Source organism: Dunckerocampus dactyliophorus, chromosome 1 (assembly GCF_027744805.1).
Source record: "Dunckerocampus dactyliophorus isolate RoL2022-P2 chromosome 1, RoL_Ddac_1.1, whole genome shotgun sequence".
Classification (NCBI taxonomy): Eukaryota; Metazoa; Chordata; class Actinopteri; order Syngnathiformes; family Syngnathidae; genus Dunckerocampus; species Dunckerocampus dactyliophorus.
This window is the reverse complement of record NC_072819.1, coordinates 38,236,110-38,259,437: the sequence shown is the minus strand read 5'-3', so window position 1 is coordinate 38,259,437 and position 23,328 is coordinate 38,236,110. Positions and strand designations below refer to the sequence as shown.

The following is a 23,328-nucleotide window of genomic DNA, read 5'->3' as shown; positions in this document are numbered from 1 at the left end:
AGAACACAAAGAAGGTGCTGTGGCTGATAAAAAAGGATATAATAGTAATCAGATAGGAGAGGTCAAACATCACACAAGGGTTTATTGCATGTAAAAAACAAAAAAAATTAGATTTTGCCAATTATAAACAAAGAGTGACGAGGCATCACGTTCACAGCTTCACCTTGCAATCACTTAACAAAGAGCAGATCGTATGTTTGCCTCTCAGCCAAGTGAACATGTGCTGCCTTTGTTCCCCCTAAAATGACTCTAATGGATACCTGCACATGAAGAATGTGAGCAGCCAGGACGCTGATGTGCATTCATCCTCAGACAAACAAAGTGCAACTTGACACCAGAGGAAGACTAACATGTAACCTTAAAGCAGCAGCCGAGAGTCCTTCAAAAATGAGTTATCCAGCAGCAACAGACCGCAAAAGGGCGGTTTAACTTTTCATGAGTGTGTCACTGACACAGAATGATAGATTTTTAATTGTCTGTGCAACATGTATGATGACAAACACCAGAAGACACATCATTTCTTGTCATCACCGTCTCATTTTCTTCAGAAAAACCTTCAGTATAGTTGACGATGTTAAACCATATGCACCTCCGTCAAGGCAAAACTGTTACCACGAGTGACAAACAGACTTGCTACACATACACCTTTATCCAGAAATGCGTCTCTTAATTGGCCCTAATCCTACCCTTTCACTAAGTCCTGTTCAATTCGGTTAAGTAATACACACAGATATATATAGCCAAGGTCATAATTAGCAATCTTTGACCATGATAGTCAATGTATTGCAATAATACAGATACTGTATGTATGTATTTTTCTAATAACATTATTTCCTTTATACTGTATATTACACATTTGCAGACACCAAAGTAAATACAGCTATGTATTCATTTCACATGTTTGTACATTCACACGGTAGAATTACCATTACATTCTACCATGGATTGACTTCTCCGAACACAATCGATAACCAATCAATGGACAATAGTCCGATAGATGGAGGAAAATACCCTTCAATCATTTCATGTGACCGCTTTGTGAAGGACACTGCTTGACATCTTGTTTTGTACACACACACACTAACCTGTGGTTTCACCTCTCGTTTGACCTGTGAAGAGGATTCACACTCTCGTCAGGCACCTCGGTTTCCCAAAGACATAACCAAGGAACTGAGGAAGAAAGAAAGAAAGAAAAAAGACAGTCAAATATACCATTGTTATTTCAGGCATGTGACATCCTGACATCTCTGTTATTATGATATAGGTCACTCTGAGCTCGACCTTGGTAGGCCGTGCTCCCCCATTGAGAAGGACACGGGGAGGAGAGGAACTCTCCACCGCCCTCTGGAGACAGCGGTGCTCAGCAGACGCCAGCCCGGCCGAGACCACAATCCCCCTCTCCTCCGCATCCTTCGCATCCCCCTCAAGTGCTCCTCCTCTCTTCTTTCATCTCAAGTCATTGGGAAGCGTAATGAAAGAAAGGTGAATGAATAATTCAGTGGCATATAAGATAAGATCTCCTTTTGTGTCTTTTTTGGTTGAATGTGATGTTTTCACTGATGTGAGATTTTCACCCATTGCCCTGTTAAAGTTCTTAAATGGGACGCCGTGTCTGCTGGAGCTTTTCAGTCTCATCAGCCCTGATTTGTTTGGGCGGCAAGCTACCGCCTTAACGCCTCATTTCCAATAGCTGCCTGGTAAAAGCGGTGCTTGATCCTTGGAGATCATGTCAAACTGAAATGGGATTAGAGGTGTGGAGCATCTGCCCTCCCAGTCTGGGTCTTTACAGTGCACGAGCAGATGATCTGGGCTGGCTTCTTGCTACACCTGGTGTACTGGACAAAAAGAGGACCCTGATCTATGATCCGTGTCAGGGGGGCTCCAATCACAAAGGCGCCCACCCCCACTCCAAAACCGAAAGTGAGACCTCACTGACTGCACCACTGATTATGGATCGAGATGAAGTATTGAGGGAGGGTTGGCGAGTCTGGGGTGAGCAGCTGAGTTTCATCGAATGAGGGCAAGCCCGAGGAGGAAAAAAAACATTAAAGTGGGAAGAAATGCACAAAAGCTTCTTAAATCATGTCAGTCGCACTCTTGGGGATTTGGTCCAGGCCGGCGAGGGTGTTAAGATATGTCAAATGCCATCCTTTCCATCTGCCAATGTGGAGCAGTGAACACTTCTTCTTAGGCGAAGTGTGTAGGCGACACATGTAAACAATTCGACACAAATATTAACCACCCCCACGATGACGGAATCGAACAAAATCGGGGAAATCTTTCCTTAAAGAAAATGTAGGCCAAAGCCAGGCGCTCTACTTCACCACCATTGTCTGCACGCTTAAGTTTGTGATGAACATCAAAGAGCTGTGGAAATGTGGGGGAGACAGAATCAGGCTGCTGGGGGTCCCTCGGCAGTGCTTCCTGTCTGATGTTTGGCTACATGAACCAAGACGAATCGTACACAAGCAATATTTGGGGTGGTGAAGGGGGTGGGAGGAAAGGAGTTGGGGGAAGGGAGCTCCCTTTCCCAAGCCTGAAAGGTTGGATGTTGGCCATGTACGACTGGGAATGGGCATGATCACACAGGGAAGCTTAGATCTCTGCCAGCCTACCTCCACACACACAGGGGGAAGCGCATCATCGACACCACCATGTATCACCATCTCTACATTTTGTTTTTGTTTACACACACAAGCACGCACACACACACACGCTTCAAAGCAGCGCCTCCGCTGCTTGTCAGATTTACAATGCTTTGTTCACTCCAACCATAACAATAGTAGTTCAGGCCAAAACAGAACATGTGGTTGCTGCTATAGCCCTACATAAATGCTACATGCATGCAGCCATCAAGGCAAGTCACAGCTATGTTCAGCTGTTATAAGGCGGGATCTCTTTTATTTTAAATGAAGACAGTTGTGAACGTGGTCATGCAGCTTTAAATGTGCATCTCACCTTGGTGCTGGTGTGTTCTCTGTCATCTAGTCAGCAGAGGTCTCCTCCCAGCAGCATGGTATTAAGGCACCAAAAGAGAGAGAGACAGCAGCAGAGTGGCCACTGCCTTACATTTCTGTCATGAAATTATTTTTTTCCCTCCCTCCCCCTCAAGAGCTGCGACGAGGAAGCCGCTTTCCTCTACGCCGTGGCTAGGACAGCCCCGTCCTTGGGCACGAGCGCCGTGCATGCGTCTGCAGAGGCTGCCATGTCTCCCATTGTTCCAGGACAGCGAGGGAGGCTTCCTCGCCAGCAGACCCTGCCTACTACAGCAGCTGTGGACCAGCCCCCACCTCCTTCCTCAGCCCTGTAACTCCTGCCTCCTGCCTCTGCCTGTGCTGCTAAACATTAACCCTGCAACTGCTGGTTCAGGCCAAGAGCAGAAGGGGGTTGTGTCGGTGACTGAGACCCCTCCATGTAGAGCACAAAGGAACATTTGAGAGGAAGGAGAAAAAAAATATCAGACGAGCAGTCCAGCACAGAAGGAGGGGAAAAATGCTCTGTGCTAAGAGGATTGTCTCTCTTGATCACTTTTGTGATCAGTGATGATCAGTGGAGAGGTTGTGCTCAAAGAAAGTCAACGACAAAAAGGGAGGTTGCTAACTGACCTGCTGCTTGGTCCAAATAAAGAATTGGAAATGGAAATGGACATTAAACTAAACAAGAACTACCAAATGTCTGTCAGTGATAATGTTTCCATCAAACAGGAACAAAATGTTGATGTAAAAAGCATATGCAAAGTCTGCAAATGTTGCTAACTGTTCTAAAGACTCATTAATGCTGTATTATGGTGGCCTCTTCAGCTATTGGTGGTCTCATTAATAAAACCACATCACATGACAGGCTGAACCCTGTCGACTGACAGGAAGACTGCACGCCACCGCAACAGGAAGAAAGCACTGTCTTCACCAGCACAATGTGTGAGGGACACAGTCAAGCACAGATCAAACATGCACATGTACTGTGGACAACACAGCGATATGAAAGTAATTTAGCTCAACTGGCCCTAATTAAGCAGACATGCGTCGTGACCTGCATCGACGTTACACCAAACCAGACTTCCTCCAGTCTAAATCAGACACCCTCAGGCACATCACATGATCATGTCACTTGTTTCAAGCCATTGTCATTCAGACTAGACCAAAACAGTCAACGCAGTCTGGCCAGTATATAAGCGTCCCAGATTCAATGAGTGGGTTTCAACAATGTCCACACAGATTTAGCCCATGTGGCAAGGTCATAATATTGAAAGGCTTAAGAGACCAATGACCTGACAAGTATGCCTGGGTCAAACAAGCCATGACTACAACAACAAAATTACCAGATGCTTGACTTTAAAATACCTCAAAGCGCTATTCTCTAACAACCAAAATAGTATCTCACAAAAGTGAGTACACTCCTTCCAGTTCAACCACTATATTATTACAGAGGTAAGCATTGTGGGATAATACTATAATACTATAGAACTTCAATTTTAGAGTAGTCCCTTTACAGCTTGTAATTATGTAGATTTACTGAAAATGACTTAATACACAGCCATTATGAAGTTGGCAAACAAATAAAATAACATTAAAATTGTTGCTGAAATGTGAGGAGTGTACTCACTTCTGTTGGATACTGAAAATGACTCATCCTGGCTGTCTGGTTACCAGTGTGAACAGACACATACCGTATGATGTCACTTTGTCCAAATACTTTTGAGCCCCTGGGTTAGTCTGCCCAAAGTGTCTGTAATTCTTCAATGGTAGATGCCAGATTGAATTAAAGCTGAAAGTCTACACTTTAATCACATATTTCAAATTAATTGTGGTGGTGTAGAGAGGCAAATTAATAAAAAAAAAAACTGTTACCTAGCTGTACATAAAATATCTGCTCTTGACACTGGACTCAGAAGAGTAGAATTTTAAGTTGAAAGATCCCCCCGCACCAACTTAAAAAAAATCTAAGGATTGCGAGGGATGTGATATTTTGATATAGATATATATATATATTTTTTTTTGTACAAAAGCTAAGTGATACACATTTAAAGATAAAGCTTTGTGTTATTATTAGTTATTAATATCAACATTTCGGCTTTTTCTTGTTACATTACACCCTTTGCTCTATGTTTTACCATTTTTGCATTTTTTTTGTTTAATTTTATGTTTACAATATGCCGCAGGCCAATAACAAACAACCCATGGGCCACAATGGCCCTTGTGCCGCATTTTGGACAGCTCATCTTTTGCAGTTGTTTGTCATGGTTGATTGAGTGATGTAACATCAACTCTGTGAGCAACCACACTTCTTATCGACTATTTATCTTGTTAGTATATTTCATAGCAAGGTAACAATGGTAATTAAAGAGAGAAGGAGAGTGTTACTGCCAATGTAACGAATCGATGGGATACGACCTCTGAATGAGTCGTATACAGACAGAAAATAAAGGGAACACATCCATAACACACACATCCTAGATGTGAATTAATGAAATATTCTTATGAAATACTTTTGTCTTTATATAGTTTAATGTGCTGGCAACAAAATCACACAAAAATGATCAATGGAAATCAAATTTATTAACCCATGGAGGTCTGGATTTGGAGTCACACTCAAAATTAAAGTGGAAAACACACCACCTGTTGTCTATTCCATTTGCTCAACAGATTGTGAAATTAATTGTCAATCTGTGTTGCTTCCTAAGTGGGCAGTTTGAATAATGACGCAGCACTTTTGACTGAATGTTTTTGAGCAGTGTAGTCTGGGGCGCCAAAACATTATACAGCTTGTAAACTATACAAGTGAAAGACCATTTACCATATGTAGGCCTTTCCCGTATTTGGCATTTCTTTTCGTAATAATTTCCTGTTTATTTTTTAATTCGTAGAATAGATGCTCAAAATAGATGTTTTTATGAACGATTCTTTCATGTATTCTCCGTCTGTGAATGGCTTCCTCCTCATTAAAAGGGCTTGCAATGAGTTGGATATTTCAAACTCTTTGCGAAATGCACATTTCCTCAACTTCGGTGTTAAAAAAAAATCACTGCGCTCAGGAGCCGCGACAAAGAGGTTGAAGAGCCGCGTACGGCTCCGGAGCTGCGGGTTGCCGACCCCTGTTCTAGATAGTGAAACTAATGTGCTGTAAGTATTTATCAGAATAGCAAAAACACTACACGGAAAAGTACATTAGAAACAGCTAGTATAATGTAGTGCAGCTCTACAACACTGTAAACTACAACCACAGTAATAAACATATCGTTAAATGAATACCTTTGACAGTTTCAATCAAAACTAAGCTTTATTATATTTCTAAAGACATTTTTTTAATAAAGTATTTTAACACTACAGGTTATGGTTGTCTTGATTATTGTGCTGAAGATTACTGTAATTATAATATATGGTGTATACAAGGTTGCAAGGTCATAGGACAGTGCTGCCTATAAAAAAGCAACACCTTATTATTTTGGATAAATGTACTGATAACAAAAAGTAAGGCCTCAGCAGCAAGTATGCAACACACAAGACCTGCAATGACTTAAAAGAAGTGAATGAGGGATTGTTAAGACACTAATGCATAGCGACATGCTTATGGGATGAATGGGACAGCAAGGGACTCCCTTCCCTTCTAAGAGGGTCTGCGGCTGAACAGGCCCGGCTTGACCTGAATGAGAGACAGTCACATGGTTCCCCGGAGCGAACACAAGCCAGAGAGGATGAATGTGGAGATAAAAAGGCCTATTGTCACATGCTCTGCCATCTCCTTTTTTTCTGAGCGAGGATGCACGCTGACTGCTTGACAAACTCAATGTAATGTGGACGTCACTGAAAGCCATATATGAGGAAGTCAGCGGGCAGCAGAATAAAGAGCCTCAACGGAAGAAAAGGGTCTGTGGACAACTTCTCCCAAAGGAAGTGACACGTGAGAGAAGTCATGCAGAACAACAACAACACACTCACACTACAATCTTTAAACGTGCCTGTCATATTATATTTAACCACAACATGATCAAAATAAAAAAAGGTTGCATGGATTGCAGCTTCTCATACATAAAAGATAAAAGATGTTTTTACTATAATATGATATATGATTAAGATTAAGTTCACAACATTTACATAATCACGTTTCGGTACGTACCTTGGTTTTAAGGTCACGGTTTGGTTCATTTTCAAAAAAATGAATAACATAAAACTGCTTACCTTATCAAACAGTAACAGTTTGAACAGCATGAAATCTTATTTTATTTGTATGTCTTATCTATCTTGCATATCTATATCTTTTGTATTTGTTTTTGATATGTGATTTCAGCATTTGTAATTTGTGAAATTTTCCTGTTGCATCTGTTTTATGGTGTTTGTGGCTTTAGATCATTTCTGTGTTTGGAGCATTTAGGTGTTGCTGTGCGTTTGCCGCCATACACTTACATATGCACAAGGCACACTTCCTGTCCTTCGCTCCATGTGTCCTGGGTGGAAAATTGGTACACTTCTAAAGAAACGAAGGATCCATACAGAAAAATCCAATTACGAATAAATCTACCGTTACACCCCTACTAAATGATGCAACAATTAACTGCAAAAATAACCGGGGGGGTTAATCAATAACGACAAAAGAATCAATATCTGCAGCCTCAGCCTGCACAGAAAAAAGCAACGGTTCATCAGCAGATGGTTCATTTGAATAGTTTCTGGGCACATAATGTGAGACATCATCCTTGAATTAGAATTAGAGCTGTAAATCAGACTTGCAGGGTACAAACACTCATTGAGGGGCTAGACACTTTAATGGGCTGTAGTGTGCACAGCTCCATGTGAGAATGGGGTGCAGCCACCCCCATCCCTCCCTAAAGCCATGTGCAAGGTCTACAGCTGTGATAATAAAGCTCCAGAGGTGCCTTTTGTGTTAATTTGCATATATCGGCCCTCATCAGGCTGAAACTGTAACCAGTAAGCCACCACTAGAGGCAAGTGTGTAACATACAAAATACTTTGAGGTTACACAAACGTTGTCAATCTCTACCACAGATCTACTTGCTATTGACTCTTGTCCATTAGCAAAAGCAGGTACTACCATGATATTTGTATTTGTTTATTAGCTGGGGTTCCAAGCAGGCCAAAGTGTTCCCATTACGGTGACATGAAAAACCACTGCTGGTCGAATTTGTTGAGCAGATTCATTACTAGCATGTCATTGTAATTTTTGGAGATACACAATTAGAAATGACAAAAGTAAACACACATGCTAATGCTAGCTTACCCTGTTGCTGTGCCACATGTGCTTGTTAGCATCTGGCTCTGTCAGATGTGTTTAATGTGACTTGTTTTTTGCGGTGCAATGCTGAAGCTGAAAACAAGGCGAGAAGGATAGGATAGGATAGGATAGGATAGGATTCAATTTATTGCCATTACACATGCTCAAGTATAGGGCAACGAAAAGTTAGCATACAGCCAAAAAATGTTAATTCAGTGATTCTCATGTATATAGTTTCAACCAGAATGTCTTTCTGAACCTACACTATAACCTTCCGAAATCCATCAAATGCATCCCTGGCCACCAAACTGTCTTTACTAGCCAGCAGTGAATCTCTAACTAAAGAAGTATGTTTGCCAGTGAAGCAACATTTACGGTGCGTTAACACCAGTGTTAATTTTGCAGCTTCCTTTTTAAATTTAGTTTTAGTCATAGTTAATTTTAGTTTTTCACTAAATATATATATATATATTTTTAGTCATATGTAAGTTATCTAAAAGGATTTACTTTAAGTCAACAAAATTTCACAACATTTTAGTCAACTAAAATATAAAGGATAAGGCATCTTTAAAGTATCCGAGTAACCATCTTTATTTAGGCCACCTGCAATGTATCTCAATAATAAAATTCATAACAAAAAGTAAACCTTCTCTCAATGAATATACCAAGATGTCAATAATTCCACACTAACTTTAATGTTATAATATTTTACCTGAAATTTTAAAAAGCTTCAATTTTTTTTTTCCAGATGTTGAATAATAATATTATACGAAAAATATGAAGTACAACTACTGTATTACTACTGGTGTCTTGTTCTCCATAGAGTCAAACGTGAAATGTGTCCATGTTTCTACTTTTCTCTTTCTCCCAGGCGGAGCCAAATTGCTGTGTGTAACTTGTTACAACAGTGCAGCATACGGTATAGTTTTCACGGTGGAAACTCCAACAGCCCAACCTCACAAAGACGTTCTGACTGGATCTCCCCACCTCCCACAAGCTATTGGAAATATTTCTAACTTCTCCCACACGTCCACAAGATTAAATTAGATGTGATTGAATTTAATTTCTCTCAACATTTTCTTCTCGTTTTTATTAGTTGACAAAACAGTCAGTTCATTTTTTCGGAGTTTTTGTCATCGTGTATTTGTTTTGATTGGTTATCTTCTTGTTTTTTGCCTGGGTAAAAAGGTTAGCGGTGTTTGCACTTGCACGCATTTTGCCTGTCCTGCAGTTTGCCGTGGCAATTTGTGTCATTTACTTATTTATTCATGGCACGTCTGAGAAGCATGAAGACTACATTGCGCACTGTTTACATTCTGTTTACACCTAAATTATGCACTTGGCACACAATTCATGAGCGAAAATGGTGCACATTGGCACGAAATGACCGCACGAGTTATTTACACCTTGTCAAGTACTGTTTACGTCTAGTGCGCGACAATAGTACGCGTGACGTTCATTGTATGAGTTGGCATTGTCACCACCACTTCCCGCATCTGTGGAGCAGTTATGGCATTATTTCGTCCCACTGTGTCCTGCGTGACGACACACTACAGCAGGCATCACCCCAGCTTCATTCATTCCTTTATTTGCCAGGGACCTACAAGATGCTGAACTCTAGAAAAGAAGCTCTCATTGCAGAAAAGGAAGGTAAGACTATGTTATTTTGCAGCTGCAGAAAGAAAAATGCTCAAAGAGCAGGAAGGATGCATAAACTAGAAAAAAGGAGGCACGGACAGTGTGGGAAAGGGAATTTCTGACTCTAAGACACCACTTTGGGCATTATGATCACTTAAAGGAAAACTACACTTTTTTTTTTTTTGAATTTTGCCCGTCATCCACAATCCTTAGAGAAATTAAGACATGTTTTTCTCTTTTCTAGGCATTGTAAAGATATAAAAAACAGATAAAAAGAGGCAGCTCATTACTGCACGTAATGGGATACACTCATGCCGCCTACAAAGACCACTATTAAAACACTTCCAAAAACCTCCAACAAGGTTTTATGGGTTTATATCCATGCTATGATCATGTAGTAACAGGTACATTCATGATAACATGTAATACTTACAGAATTTTGCTGTATTTTGGTCCTTTTAAACATTACCCGAATTACCTTTCTGGGTGCATTGATTTCACATAGAAACATAGAGGCGAACGCCTACTCCGCGCATTAACTTTTCCAAACTCAAAAATAAAAACACAGCAGCAGTAGCGGTAGCTCCAATATGTAGCGTTACCTTTCGGCAGTGGCCTGAGGCATTGTGAGCGCGGGGCTGACGCGCTGCAGGCGAGTGTGTGGTGAATCGCTAGCCAGCTAGTAGCTAGCCGGTGTGTTGTGGCAAGGTGTCAATACGCCAGTAATGTAGTTCTTCAGCGTAACAACGTCAATAATAATAACAACAATGTCGCTGTAGCTTGGTTAATTATCCACGTCACATTATATGTAAATGGAGCGTTGTGGCTTTTTGGAGTTTTTTTCAGAAGGCTTTGTAGGCGGAATAAGAGATTCCCATTTCGTACATTCTTAGCTGCGTCTTTTTTTAATCTGTTTTCATATCTTTACAACGCACAGAAAAGAGAAAGATGTGTTCATGAGGATTGTGGATGATGGGCAAAATTCCCCAAAAAGTGCAGTTATCCTAGTGCAGAATTTCACAAGCAAAACACTTGAGGTTACAGAAATTAGAGATTTCAGCCCGACTTGCACCAGGAGGTGGCGGGAAAGTTAACCCATCCATATAAATGAGACATGCTTTGATACGGACTGTCCGCATTGTTTGAGCATAGCTTGCGGTGCGTTCACGTTGCATTCACCACTAGTTGACGAAAATTTTTAATATTTCCAAACTTTCTTTGCGCACTGGCACGCAGCCCCACACAGTTTACACATACTTCACACCTGTTTACAACCAATTTACTTATTGGCATGCCACTGGCACACAAAATTGCATACCACTGCGGGAACATAGTGCGTGCAAGTGTAAACATGGCTTAAGATACCTCTAGCCAGCCTACAAGTTATCATGCTTTTATCTCTTTGCTGAGAGATGATTGCGAGGGTCCAATACGCTTGAGCTTTGTACAAGCAAGGTGATAAGGTTTCGGCCTAAACAGTTACCAGGTGTCAGGCAACTCACGGTTTCGTTTTTAAACAGAATGAACAAGGTGAGCGCAGTGGTGAAAGTAGTGATGAGGAAAAAGGGGAACACGACCAACTTCCGCCGAGAGACCACGCGTCGAAAACAATTCTCGTAGTCACGGGAAACATTATCTGGGAACCGCACCACTTCAGGAGAAAGTGCCAGCGGCCAGGCTTTCAGCTTCACAAGTCTGCCACTCCGTGTCCCCCTGCGTCTACATTTTCCTGGGAAGCAACTGCTCCTCCCGCAGCAGGAACTCTTGCACGTCAGCCATGTAAGAGGGACGCGGTTTGTTCGACCCCCTGTACTCTTGTTTAGCACAGGCGGCCACAATGTCCTGGATTTTAAGTAATTCCTGACTATCATACACCAGCAGAGAGTCAATGGTTTATCTTAGATAGAACTAAGATAAACTGAACACAGTGAACTGAGGGAAGCAGCGAGCCAGACACACTGACTTATATTATATTGTGCCATATAATTAATTAAAAAATGGTCAAAAAATGGCGATAATATGGATTATCAACAATAATTTTTAGCACCATTATCGACCAGCAAAATATTACATACTGTATTACATGTATTATCATTCATAGTAGCGATGCCATAGTTGCCATAGTCTGGCTTCTGACTGCCCTCTTCTTGATTGTTTTATTGTTGTTTTAATCTTGTGAGATCTCGTGACACGAGTTGTCGTGACACCCCTAGTAATGAGCCACGCAACCTCTTGGTTGAAAAGAACCAGGTATGTTTACCTATTGTATTTACGTTTTTGGGCTTACATTTAAGTCTTATTATTCGGATGACTTTCACTTTTAACTGGAAAGTGTGAATGCACTGAAGACTAGCAAACACCGATAATACACAACTCGCTTCATGTGAATGCAACCACGCTGGTGACCTTCTGTAGTGTACAAGCCAACTTAGTGGTGTGAACATGGTGGCAAACGCCTACAACCACAGAGTTAACTACAACGGACATGACTTTGTGGTCTTGGCAACATTTGGGCCTAAACACGGGCGACATAGCTGTCAGCCTCCTCCATGGTGTTTGAAACATACTGTGTGAGACCTTTAGTGGAAAAAAAAAAAAAAAAAAAAAAAAAGAGACATAGAAGGGTCAAGGAGGCGCACATGCAATGCAGCAATGCACAGATTCTCCACATTTTGTCCACATGTAAGCAGCAAGATCTTGTAGCGTTATCTCAGCACAGCCAAACATCCTCTCTAACAGCCCACTCCAAGTGGAAGAGCTATTTATGGTATAGAATCAAAGACAATATGGAGATGCTTGTTCAAGGCACACTGATGTTTTGGATGGAGCCGATGGGGTTTGGAAGTAAGGAGGGAGCTTGTAAAGTGCTCACTAAGCACCTAGTGGGAGAGGCTTTAGGGATGGTGGGGGTGAATAAAGCTGCTCAGTAACAACCTATTTCCAGGCAAATGAAAATAAACTGCAGGGGAGCACAAAGGAAGACTGTTTGGAGAAGGCAGCGCAGCCTCATTATGGACTGTATAGTTTTCCAAACTAGCACATGAACTCATCAAGCAGGTCTGGGAAAATACGGCTCGGACCCTCACGTCAATCCCTTCAGACTGGGATGGTCCTAAATGTGTTCATGTGAGCACTGACTTACAGTTTTTCCCCCATTGATCTAACTTCCCATTCATTGTGACCACTGATTTATCTTCATCTAAAGACACTTTTATTTTAACCCTCATGATGTCCCTGCCAGAGCCAAATGTATTTAACTTTACAAACAATGCGACTCGGGGCAGATTTTTCTATCTTGGTTTACTTAGAAGTCACGACAACCTCACATTTGAACAGCAGACAAGCAAGAAAACATCAACATAAATCACAATGTTAGATCTGGATCATGAAAAGGTCCTCCATTAAGTCAAATGCACTTTTTAATGATTTGATAGCATTTATGTGAGTCCCAAGAGCCTGTTTATGAACGACAATCATCTCCCTCACTTGTTTGCTCTACTTCTGAGTAGAGCTGCAACAATTAATGAATCCATGATTAATCGATTATCCTATTAATCGACAGCTATTTTGGTATTCAATTAATATATTTTTTTAATGTTAAAATGTAATTACAGTATCTTCTGATTGTGAATATTTTAGAATTTCCTTAGTCATCCATGAAAGCAGACCTATTATCTTTGTGTTTTAGGCAAAACAAGATATTCACACACATCAGCTTTGACTTTGGAAAACAGTTATCAACATTTTTTACTCTTTTCTAACATGTTGCAGACCAAACCACTAACAGTTTGTGTTTGGTTCATATTGATTTGATACATCTAGGGCCTAACAAATTACTCGATTAATCAAAGCGGCGCTCAAACGCTTGCTTTTGTATTTCCGGCGTTTCATGATGTCACAAAGGGCAAACCTCCTTCCTCACAGACATGATACCACCACCGATACATGTCCCTGGATAGATGAGCCTGCCCCATGTTTACTCCCCCGACACCTTTGGAAAAAAGGAGGCTTCGCTACACCCCTTAAAAAAAAGCCTGGACCACTGCCAACTATCCATCAGTCAGCTACAGACATGGGAGCTGTAAGCTTGAATCCAATGGAACCGTTCCAGAAATTCCGACTCAAACCAAAATGTACTCTAACCAAATCAAATTTTACTATAAGAAATAAAGTAAATCCAATTTTTTCGCTTTTCTGCGCATCCATGGCTGTTAGGAAGAGAGCTTCTCTGCGTGACGTCACAGCCAAGATGGCGGTGGTTCACAAAACTGATAATTACAACTTCATTTCACTCGTATATTATAGTTGTTTACTGGTGTACAACAGCAGTATGACAAAACGTTTTATTAAGTGAATACTTTTAGTTTTCATTGCTTTTTTCCCCCCCAAACATTTTCTGGTGTTATGAGCACTTTAACGTCACTTTACCTTGATTGTTGACAAAGACGGCCATAAGGCAGAAAATCCACACAGACACCACCTTTGTGTTTTGCTAGGAATTATTTCTTATCTTATCCAATAGTGTTTCTCACCTTTTTAGGGCCAACAAAACGAGTCTTGACATACCAACCATGGTGATGGTGATGGATAGTGTATCTTATAGGAATAATGACCTCTTTCATCCTGTCATCGTAGTATCAAGGAAAGGAAATACTAACTCTGATAACTTGTTGTGCTGCCCTGTGGTGTCCAACACTCAATATTTTCAACTGAACAATTAAAGTGATTTTTTACTTCATGTCAAACCCTGATGGCAAAACTTGTATAAACAGCAGTCCATTTGTCAGTGTCAAAATAGCTTCGCACATTCAAGAATGTGTTTTTGAAAAAAAGATTGGATTTTTGGAAGAAGAAAAAAAAAGTGTAACCGATGTGGGAGTAATCTTGATTTGCTGTGGACAATCATATGATTAACTTGATGAGATATTTTCACTGTGTAACAGGGGAAAAAGAGGAAGCGGGCAGCTGAGTGGAAAACAGCTGTGTGGAAGAATGTGCACAAAAACAGTAATACTCTTTCACGCATCAAGATGATGTCTTGCAACTCGTCTCACCTCCCGCTGGGAGCTCCTCTGTCATAGCGCGCCACCTCCGTGGGGTAACAGAAGAATATTTGGAGATGGTAATGCAAGCTGCTTTGGTGTATCGCCATGGTAACGCCACAACCTGCATGCCTCAGAGCGCAGACTGATAAAGGCCTGATATGGAGCCTATCTTCAAAGTAAGTAATTACAGAAGAGACAGTCGACTACAACTACGACCTGTCTGGACCCCCCTCTAACTTCACTCATAAATGTTGTCCTGTGGCACCAAACTATGACTGAATACAAACAAATATATGAAAGACAAGTGACTTCATGATGATGAAGAGCATGAAAAGCTTGCTTTGAAGACAGAAAACACGAGTTATCACTCAATGGAGAAAATATGACAAATACTTCATTGCTTTAGTATCCTCTGAATATCAGCTGATATGCTATTGGACTTTAATTACAGAAAAGGTCGTTTGTTTACACACATACTGTTTCGGTACTCGAGTATTTGGACAATGACGATCAGTTTTTATGGTTTGGCTTTTATCTATCACCACAATGGATTTGTACATTTTAAAAAACTGATTAAAGTGTAGATTTTTTATAGTTTTCAGGGACTCCAATGCACAGTACTCACCCAAGCAGAAGATGTTTTTTCCCCTCAAGAAAAAGACAAGTCGTCTTACAGTATACAGTATAGTCGTCTTCAGGATCTAAAGATTTATACATGCAAAACAACAGGCGGTGAAGAAAAACTTCTCCCAAGCAAATCAGAGCTTTTCTTCCTGTCGCTCACACATACCGGTGACCTGAAGAGACAGCGACCCGTTGGGGGAAAAAAATGTCTGAAAGGTTGGGCACCTTAGTAAACAACGGAGGAGGTGTTATGATGCTAATTTTAGGCTATTGGTGATTAATAAAAAAAAGAGTCATCAAACAGCTGTCGAACAGCTTAAAAATATGTTATCCTTTTTCAATGCAATCTACTAGGGATGTCCGACAATACTGGGAATAACAATGAGATCATCATCTTCGTTTTTTCTGCCGATAATGATATCGGTGCGAGAGTGAGACTTATCAAACTGCACTGGGCTCCACAGAGCAACAAGCTCAGTGTGTCCGCGGTCTGGAATTTTTTCCATGTTTCACCTTCAGATTGTAAATATGTAATTTTTAATGACTGTTAAGTGTTCCATTATTGCCCAAATACTTACATGACAAGTTTACAAAGGTTAGATAAAGATAAGCTCAAACATGGCTTCATGAAAAGGCAGGGAAACAAACAAGGAAACTAAGGCTGTGAGGAAACACTGGTCCTGATGAGGGGACTGATTAAGTGAGGAAATGTAATTATAAATGCAAGCTAAAGAAAAGACATGACAGCGTGATAGCATTTAAAGGAAAACTGCACATATTTCTTTCCCTTTTCTGTGCATTCTAAAGAGAGATAACGAGTTAGCATAAGGAAGCAAACAATGCATGTAATGGGACTATAAATTTTGACTATAAAGCCCTCTAAAAAACCTCTAACAATGTTTTATCTTTGTATATACATGCTGTGATCACGCATTAACAGGTATATTGATGATAACTTGTAATACTCACAGAGTTTTGCCATATTTGGATCATTTTCAACATCACCGGAACTCATTGTGCATTGATTTCACATTGTTGATAGGAATTAACGCTACTTCCGTCAACAACAGCAGCATAGAAGCAGCGTGTCTGTTTGTTACTAATCATGGCAGACTTTGTGAGAGCTACCACCGCCGATGACGACTACTTTTGGGCAAATGAGGATCCAATACCTTATCTTTTTGAGCAGAATATATGGAGGATGAGCTACAGGTTATCAGGTAAGACGCCCCTCCCTCCAGGCAGAGAATAATGTTGCTGGGTGCTAGGCAGATCCAGCTATAGTGAAACACCAAGGCATTCTCATAGCGTTATCATGTAGCACTAGTGATAAATGCTTGATGGACAAAATAACATGAAAACAGTCACTTACAATTTCCGCTCGCATTGAGATGTTGACTGATGGAATGGCTGTATCTTTCAGACTTGCGCTCCCCGTTGAGCTGCTAAATTCAGCATAGTCCTCAGGTAAAACAGAGCAAATGCGCATCTAGCTCGGTCTTCCTAACGATTTCATTGGGTCTAAGTTGAGAGCCAGTATCCACTGCTTCAGCCTGTCCGGATGTTTGGTTGGTAGTGTGTGGAATCTCAAAGTTGACCAACTTTTCACCTTATTGCCACAACATTCTACAATACGCGTGCAAGGCATGATTTATAACCTAGCGTTAACTGTTCCAAGCTCACAAACAACACAGCAAAAGGACCAGTAGGTAGCGTTACCGCTCCGTAGTGGCTGGAGGCGTAGTGAGGCGTTGTTTACCCCAGAAAAATATAGTTCTTAATATAGTTCTTTGTGTTAGCGGCTACAATAACAATATCGTTGTAGCTTGGTGAATACAGAGGTAAGTTATGTAAATGGAACATTGTTGAGAGTTGCTTTTTTTAGGGCTTTATCGTCTAGATACTGTAGGTGAGTCCCATTATGTGTATTGTTAGCTCCAACATGCAAACTCGTTTTCTCTCTTTAAAAAAGGGACAGATGTGTGTTCATGTTTCACGTAAGGATTGTGGATGATGGGCAAAATTCCAAAAAAAGTGCAGTTTTCCTTTAAAATCAAGGTTCTTGTGCTATTGTACAAGAATAATACCTTCAAGTTTGAAGATCAATTCATAAGCACGACTGGTCAAGTGATGTCCTAAGTTGACCTTTGACCTCAGCTACCTCAGCCATCTTGTGTCAATGAGTCAAGCAAGTGACTGTGAAGCAGACATTGTTACCAGACCACAATGAGTGTATTCAATGTCCGGTAACATGGCCGCCCATTGTGACACCTAGTAAACATGGTGACAAGAGAAGCAAAAAGCCAGCCACTCCACGCCGTGTTTTCCCTCCATCGTCAAAAGCCTAGCGCCCTATGTGGCGTCTGGAGAAGCCGCCAGTAACACGATGTGGGACACAAAGGCGTGTAGCACATCTGGTAACAATTAGAGGCGAACACAAGCAGCCCGTACTTCTCACTGCCCATTACACTCCAATAAAGTCACTCGTTTTTTCATGATGTCATGCAGCACTACTTGGATCTCCAATTGGATTGCACGGCCTGTCCCTCACGGACGATCAAACATGGACACTGTGAATGTACATGCACTACAACATTTTCAGTTTTTGAGTTTCGGAAGTCAGTCTACAGAACACAGTGGCGTTTCAGTGCTTGAAAAGAAAACAGAAATGGGCTCCACAGTCGAAAGATCTGAAAACGCTGGCGCCTCCGGCTCTGTGTCAACTAGAAAGACGCAACATTTTGAAAATGGGCATTGCATTCAATTGCACATGCACGAAATGGTGGACCATATCAATGATGGCCGACTCACAAGTACATGTGGATTTACTACACCGTCACTTGTATCAGCACAGTTGAGTCAAGTTTTAGTGCACGTGTTGAGAATGGAAGAGTCTCTGCGCTTGCACGTGTTTTAGTTCATCACAAATGTTGCTTGGCACGTACTGTATACTCCATCGGGTGTTTCCTGCGGTCTCATGGTAACAATTTTGTTTATTTCGAACGTACACTGAACTATTGTCGTCCCTTCAGTTCGAATTGTGCAGCTTCACTCTCTCGATTAATCAAAAATATATTAATAAATAAATCATGCTGTTTTGTGGTTGAATACGGCCTCTTAATTGTCAAAAAATATAAATATTGAAGCATATTTTGTTTTTATTTATTCTATTTTTTTTATGTTTGCTAAATTAAGCATTTCCAAGCATAAAAATGGCTAAATGAACTAAAATACATATGCTGTATAAGGCACATGTGTCAAACTCGTGCCCTGGAGGGCCAAGACGCTGCAGGTTTTCTCTCCAACCAGTTTCTTCAGCAGGTGATTTAATTGATGAGCTCCTTCCCTCAAACTGAAGGTGTTGATCATTAAAATCACCTGCTTTAGTGAGTTAGGCATTTAATTGTGAAGGCTGTGAATGATACGTAGTATCCTACACTGATCACTAGGTGTCAGTGGTACTACCACAATGTTTGGTGGGACACACAAACACCAGACTTGATCACCGGAAACACAGGTTTATGGTTTACTGTTCATACCTGCTTTGACTGCAGACATGAATTAACTCATAACAGGCACAATAATTCCTAATAAAAACCACTAATAAAAACACCGGCTGCTGTTGCTACCCACGCCAAGCTAAAACTCAACTCTGAACCCTCGACAACACTTCCTGTCCGCCTGGCACTCATCTCCCCAACGGAAGACATTTATGGCAACACACACAAGCTAAAGTCCCATTTATGTCTTAACGGGCTTATTGATTCTTATTATGTCGACTATATTTGGTGTCGACATATTGGGTGTTACAAGTCTAAAGGTAACTATGGGGTTGTTAGTTCATGTCTGTAGAGCTCAAATAATGTTAAAAAAAAAAACGTATTTAGAAGGTTGTAAACAGGTTTTCTATTCTTTGGCTACCAAAATATCCAATTTATAAATAAGGAATTCTACTTCACATAAATTTACTTATCACGGTCGGGTATGGAAACAATTAAACGCGATAAACCAGGGATTACCATACATCGCAATTACATTTGTACAATTCAACAGGAAAATACGCATACGGCATGTCTCAGCAGTTACTGATAGTTTCTTCACTTCCTGTGTTTAACCCAATTTTCTAATAGGGAAAAGGATAAGGGTGTCCCGATCCGATATTGATACCGGATATCAGTCTGGTAACAGCAAAAAAACAAGTATCAAATCATATCGGCCTGCATCTAAAATCTCTGAAATCAACACTCCAATACAAGCAGTCGATTCTAGACTCCGCTCCAGCACTTCTATCCAGCAGAGGCCGGATAGAGCCCATGTGATCACAACAACAGCATGTGCTAACACAGTAATAAGGAGCAATAGCAACGTCAAAGTCCAAAAAAGATGTTGCAGCCGTGTGCAAAACCCGCCATGCAGAGTTCCCCCGCAGTGGCACAGAACCAGGGAAGTTCAACACTACCAACTCGCACATCCGAAGCAGCACCACAAAAAACAGCATGAGGATCCTCGCAAGACAACAGAGGTGAAAAACAAAGCTCCCGCCCCCCCAAACAACCAACACCGTCCAAAACATCCACAAAGCTTGAGAAGTCAGCTTTTCCATCATACCTACTGTTTCTGACTATTATCCTCGGTTTGAGCAATATCACACAATCAAGCCTTTTCCAACATTTGGTTTGGTTTAATTTTATTTGAACATGCATGAAGGTTACAAAGGAATACATCTCATGAATCATTTCACAGTTCCACATGTCGAAAAGGAGTAGGAAGAAGCAAATCTTATTTAATCCTACCCCCCATCCGTTCCACATCTTGTGCAGTACATATTATTCACTTCCTGTATTTCATGTAATATTATTCCATATAATAATCAGTGTAATAATAAATAAATAATACAAAATAAAAATAGAGAGTAGAGAAATACTCTATGACGTTTTTCATTATTTTCGCAGTTTCAAAATTTACTTAATCAGGTAATTTTAATATCTGTGATTTTAAAAATAATGGGTTTGTATGTTCTCCATACGCGGCATTATGAATTAGCCTCACTGATCTTTTTTGCAGTACATTGAGTGAGTGAAGATTGCTTTTATAATTATTGCCCCCTATCTCTACAAAATAAGTAATATATGTATGTATGATTCATCCTATGTATGTATTGTATATATTGATATCGGCCGACAGTCAAGGCTGCAATGTTGGTATCATATCGGAGGTGAAAACGTTTTATCGGGATTCCACTATAAGAGGATAAAGAATGCGTAATAGTCATGTTAATGAAGTTCGTAGATACAGTAGCTTATTCAGCAATACAGAATAAATGAATAAAAGTGTAAGAATTGAAACATTGTGTGGCAAAGAAGAAGCACAGAAGTAATTCATTAAATCATAAAAAGTATGTGCACAGAGATTGTTTTCTTAATGTTGTTGTCTGCATGTGGAACGGTTTTCAAACTAAAACAATGACTGAAAACGAAAACAAAACAATGTGGTGTAAACCGTAACACAATTAACAGCGTGCATTTGTGCTTTTAGAATATGTTAACGATGTCACACTTTCATCAGCACCAGTGTGTCTTTCCTTTCCTTTTCCAGTGAGCTGCTGCTCTAAAGATGTTCTTTTAGTGACACCAGATCAGAGGTGTCCAAAATTTTACCACCAAGGGCCGCATACAGAAAAATCAAAGGATTTTTGACATTTCTTTTTTTTATTATTATTTGTAAAGAGACATTTTTATTTCATTTTAGCTTTTTCTGTTTACATTGTGCCTTTTTGCTTAATTTTTTCATTTTTGCTGGTTTTTTTTGTGTTTAAACTTTATTTCTACAACATGCCACGTGCCAATAATAAAAGAGTCTAATACCGCAAATGGCACTTTGGACTCCCCTGCACTAAGTGACCACAAATGTTGAGACTTATTTAATCCATCTGCAGTGTGATTGGCTTGATGTGCACCATTGTAGGCTTCCAACTCTAAAGGAAGAGTTTGGAGAAGGCCTTTTTCTGTTCCAGTGCACAAGGCAGGTGAGTTTGGTGTGGAAGAACTGGAATGGAGAACAATGACCGTGGATACTGTTATAGCTGCAACATGGACACTAACTCTGTTTTCTTCAATCGTCACTTCCTGTCTTCCTTCCTGTGTCCCCATACTTATGCCCATGTAGATTATGTTACATGGTATAAAAGAGCCCAAGAGGAAAATGTAGTCTGCAAACACTGAAAGATTCATTGAGACTCACTTCAAAGATGTTGAGTGAAACTTAAATATTTTACAGCCCTTCATTCTCTCCGAGTCTGCAAGCATTCAATTTCTCTCCAGCCTTAATTCCTCTGACCTCAGACTTGGTCTTTGTTCAGAAGATGATGAGTACATTTGGTGCATCATCCACAGGCACAGATCATTAAGTTTTACAAAGGCCTGCATGGGTAATTAAACAGAGATGTTGTTTTGAGGTATTGCAGAGTTTGTCCAAGAAGAGGTATCCACAATACGGAAAACAAACAAGAAACCCTCCCTTGTGACACAAATGACACTCGGGAAATGCGATTGGGTCATCACATTGGCTGAAAATGAAGCCTTGTGTGGATCTAATAACGTTCCAATAAGATGTGTGCTACTTGAGATGTCTGACACTTCTACTGACAAATCAACGTCTCAAACGTTCACAACTTTAGGCTTAATCATCCTTTAGGAACAGTGACAATTCATTCTAATTTGATTCAGGAGGATTATGTGAGTCCATGGAAGACAGTTGTAGTTATTTTCAAGCTTTTTTATGACACACCACAAGCCTCTGCAGGCACAACTGCAGACTTCCTCTTATTTTTCTGCTTCAGTTGCACTTCCTGTGTGATGACTGCAAATAAAGTCAGTCCATTGTAATATATTGTAGCTTTTGTCAGGTCAAAATCTATCTTTTGTCACATTTAAACCACAGTTTATGGGACATACAGTATATCAATGAGTTATCAACTACATTATCATACAATTTTGTGTGTTGGGGGTACTACTAATTGCTATTAATTCATGATACAGATGCTGCATGAAACAGTTAAAGATGACAATATTGACTTTGATAGAAGTTTCCAACTGAGCCATCCCAATGAGAACACATGCATTGATGTGTGATACTTAGACACACTGCAGACAACACATCCAAAGTGACGGCGAATATCAGCACTTTCCTCCTCCTCTATGGGCCTTTCTGCTCCTCGTGCACAATGAATCAGCTGACGCGTGCCAGCTGCCATCACTTGACGCAGTTCCCCCCGCAAAAAACTGGAGCATAAGCCCACCAATGTACGCCTTGCTAAATAGCGTCTAGGCCCTCACAACAAACCGACTCGACCGGTGGTGGTCGTTCCGCCCTATGCCTGCTGGGTTCGACTGGCGAAGCCTCCACACCACCACCGACCCTTTTAATCGTCCAGACTCGGTGACGAAAAAAAAAAAGACATTTTGTCTGTCGGTGAGGTCGAAGGAAATGTCTAGATTGCTGAGCCTCACTTACCTCATTGTCTTTGAGATCCGCGACGTAAGAGCACCATCTTTGCGACAAAACGCCGGTTCTGGTGAAATCATGAATATGCTGGGCTCATTTCTCCGCGGTGTCCTCCTCCTCCTCCTCCTCCTCCTCCTGCTTGGGCTGCTGCAGCCTGAGCTCCCTCCGTGTTTGGGTTGAGGAAAAGTGATGTCATTGCTACTTCTACCCGCCCACATTTTTTTCAGGGGCTGTTCTTTTGCTGCCACACACATCTTCAGCACATACTTGTGCATATCTTCAGAGCTTTTTT

The 23,328-nt window shown here is 40.8% G+C and overlaps 1 protein-coding gene across 3 annotated transcripts in view; it reads right to left on the bottom strand.

The window, feature by feature from the left end:
* Positions 1-23,234, bottom strand: part of nckap5l (NCK-associated protein 5-like) — a 39,157-nt gene extending 15,923 nt beyond the window's left edge. The window contains exons 1-2 of one of the 3 annotated variants that reach the window (XM_054771466.1): positions 23,046-23,234; positions 1,086-1,170 (exon numbers count right to left, since the gene is read on the bottom strand). The gene's annotated coding sequence lies outside the window, so the exon portion shown is untranslated. Of the gene's footprint in view, positions 1-1,085; positions 1,171-2,958; positions 3,258-23,045 lie in introns of those variants that run through there. The other 2 variants (XM_054771453.1, XM_054771458.1) reach the window with 2 other exon arrangements.
* Between the last annotated feature and the right edge of the window lie 94 nt (positions 23,235-23,328).